Source organism: Sus scrofa, chromosome 2 (assembly GCF_000003025.6).
Source record: "Sus scrofa isolate TJ Tabasco breed Duroc chromosome 2, Sscrofa11.1, whole genome shotgun sequence".
In the NCBI taxonomy this organism is placed as follows: domain Eukaryota; kingdom Metazoa; phylum Chordata; class Mammalia; order Artiodactyla; family Suidae; genus Sus; species Sus scrofa.
Genome location: NC_010444.4, coordinates 124,691,727 through 124,695,203, shown reverse-complemented (window position 1 = coordinate 124,695,203; position 3,477 = coordinate 124,691,727).

Here is a 3,477-nt window from a genome sequence, read left to right as displayed (position 1 = left end):
CATTATTTATAATTGCCAATATGTGGAAAAAAATCAAATTGTCCATTAATAAATTAATGGATAAAGAAGATATGGTATGTGTATACATATACACAATGGAATACTCCTCAGCCACAAATAAGAAGGGAATTTTGCCATTTGCAACATCGTAGATGAACTTGGGAGTGCATTGTGCTAAGTGAAATAAGTCAGAAAGAGAAAGATAAATACTATATGATCTCATATACATGGAATCTTAAAAAATGCAAGAAAATAGTAAATATAAAAAAGAAGCATATTTATAGTTACAGAGAAAAATTGGTGGTTACCACAACTAGTGGTGAGGACACTTTAGAGGTGAGGAAGTGGGAGGTACAAATTATGGGTAAGATAGGCTCAGAGATGTATTGTACAACATGGGGAATACAGCCAATATTTTGTAATAACTGTAAATGGAAAGTAACCATTTAAATTGTACAAAAAATAAAAATAAAAGTGTGCCCCATTATATAAAAGGTATTTTCATGAGAAAGTTATTTGAATAAAAAGCACAGAAAATAAAAAATGTAATGTGAAATAATCAGTGTTCTTGTATGCACACATTTCTAGGGGTATAATAAAAGTATACAAAACCAGAAGAAAGATAAACTAAAGAATTCATGTTGAATACTTCCAGTAAAAAAAAATTATAATTATTTGGCTTCTGAGTTTTCCTTAGGCTAAAATATAAAATTCTTATGAGTGAAACAATTTCTTAATAGTGGTCAAGTTAATTCTGGACAGTAGAAAAACTGAAAAAAGTATTAAATGCATTTGAAAAATGTTTTAGAATAACATGAATTAATAAAGAAATTACAAAATCTACAGTTTATAATTGTTTATAATTATCTTTTTAAATTAAAAATACAGTTCTTTTTAAAATGTCAACCAAAATGCCATTATTATGCATATTTAAGTCATTTACCAAAAATTATTTATTTATTAGCTTTCTACTCACTTTGGCTATTCAAGTGTTATGAGTTGAATTCCTGACCTTTCCAATGATGTCACAGTAAATATTTTAAGCTAAAAACATTTATAGATACTCAAAATGTATATAATGTATACCATGTTTGGAATCAAAAAGTAATTTTTTTTGGCCATGTCTATGGCATGCAAAAATTCTGGGGGCGGGATTGAACCTGAGCCATGTCAGTGTCAACCAATGCTTAACTACTAGGCCACCAGGGAACTCCAACAAGGAATTTTATTTAAGGAGAAAAAAATGACTCTGATAACTCATTACAAAGAGACTGATTGATTATGCAATAGAAAGTGATTTTTTTTAGAAAATATTTGCTGCATTTATTTTGATTTTAAATGTTCTTCTGGAATTTAATTGTTCTTCCCCACCCAGTTTTCCTTGAGGTTACCTACATAATAATGTGTTCACTTATCCTGGTTTTTCACAAGTAGAAACAAAGGGTAAGAACTTAAAATAAATAAATGACCAAAAGCTCCAAGACTGCAACACTGCTGCAGGGAGGAATAACCATTTTTGTTTTTGTAATAAAATGGAAGTATGGGATTGGGGACAAGATGGCGGAGGAGTAGGGGGACACACTCGCCCTCTCCCACAAACACAACAAAAAAAGCACATCTACAGAATAAATGACTCGCACAGAACAGCAACCAATTGCTGGCAGAGGAACCTAAACTCCAATAACGGCAAGAAGTTCGTGACATTATTGGGCAGAATGGGAGAAAAGAGGAGAGTGAGAGAAGGTGAATCTGAGTGGGACAGGCGCTCCCGAAAGGGAACTGAGGAGGAGAAAGGGATCCCCACCCTGGAAAGTCACCTACCAGGCGAAAGATCAAACGAACCGGAGGAATCTCCAGATGCAGAGAAGAGTGTAGCAGTAAGTTGGAGTACGGAAAAGCCAATCAAGAACCCAACGGACCATCTGAACTACGGGCCAGTCACCAAAAATTGAGACGCCTGGGTGGGGGCTGGGCACCGAGACCTCGCCGCCGAAGGTTAGTCCCGAGAGGGAGCCGGGGGACGCCTGGGTGGGGGCTGGCACTGAGACCTCGGCTCCAGAGGTTAGTCCCCGGGCTAGGGGGCCGGGGCAGAGCAGAAACTGCTTGGGAGGTCTAGAAACCATTTGACGGGGCAGAGACTGCCTGGGAGACTAGAAAACAAAGCTGTTGCAGAGGAAGGGAGAATATTCCAGGGGCAGGGAAGTGGAAAGCCGCATCAGAGGGAACCTGGGAGAAGAGCCTGGTCTGTGCCCGTGCTGGGAGGGGAGAGAAGAAGGGGTGGGTCCCCATAGAATACCCCCAACGCCACAGCAAGCTTACAGGCCCGCTAGCTAGCAGAAAGCTGTGTTTCCCAGTGCATTACCTCCCCCTACCCACGCCACCCCCTACGCTCTCGCCGAACTTGGGGCTGCATGCCATCCAGGAGGGCTGGCCTCAACAATTGCCTGAAGCCTACCACTGCAGGGGCTGTCCCTGCACAGGCCTACTTGCCCTTTGGAGGGGCTACACTTCCGCAGAGCAGCACCAAACACCACCAGCCCCCAAGAAAAGGCCTGCAGCCCAGAAAAGCTAGAACAAGCCTAGCCAGGCCGTGAATAGATCGGCCTAATTCTCGGACGGTTTTTCTCAGTCGGGCTGCCCCGGGGAGGAGCCTCTTGGGTCTCCAACGGCCTTGCTAACCGCCCAAGCCCCCAGGGGGTGCTTAGACCTAGTGGGCCAGCTGCATAGGACTGCCAGCTCCAGGCACGACCCCCTGCAGCACAGAAAAGCTGCACCAAGCCTGGCCGAGTCGGGAAAAGATCTCAGATGGTCTTTCTGAGTCGGGCTGCCCCGGGGAGGAGCCTCTTGGGTTTCCAGTGGCCCTGCCACCCTCCCAAGCCCCCAGGGGGTGCCCCACTCCCGTGAAGTAACTGCTCAGCAACACCAGCCCCCTGGAAGAGCCCCTGCAGCCCAGAAAAGCTGCAACAAGCTTGGCCAGAGTGTGAAAAGATCCGCCTACATTCTCAGGCTGTCCTTCTGAGTTGGGCTGTCCTAGGGAAGAGCCTCTTAGGTTCTCAGTGACCCAGATAGCTGCTCCAGCCCCCAGGGGGTGCTACACTCCTGAGGAACAGCTGCCCAACACCGCCAACTCCCTGCAAGAACCCCACAGCCTAAAAACACCAGAGCAAGCTCTGCATGACCAAGTAAAATCTGCTACCATCGTGGGGTGGACCTCCCAGTCCTGTCTGCCCTCAGGAAGTCCTCCTTCGCTTCAAAGAAACACTGTTAGCCCCATCAACACTCCAGAAAAGCCACACTGCCTCAAAAAAAAGATTGACCAACAACGCCAGCCCTCAGGAAATATTCCACGGCAGTGACAAGGCAAACACTGCCCGATAACGGACAGTACAACTCCCTCAGGAGAAAGAAAACAACAAGCAAGATGAAGAAGCTGAGAAACCACCCCCAGTCAAACCAGCAGGAGAACTCACCTAAAAC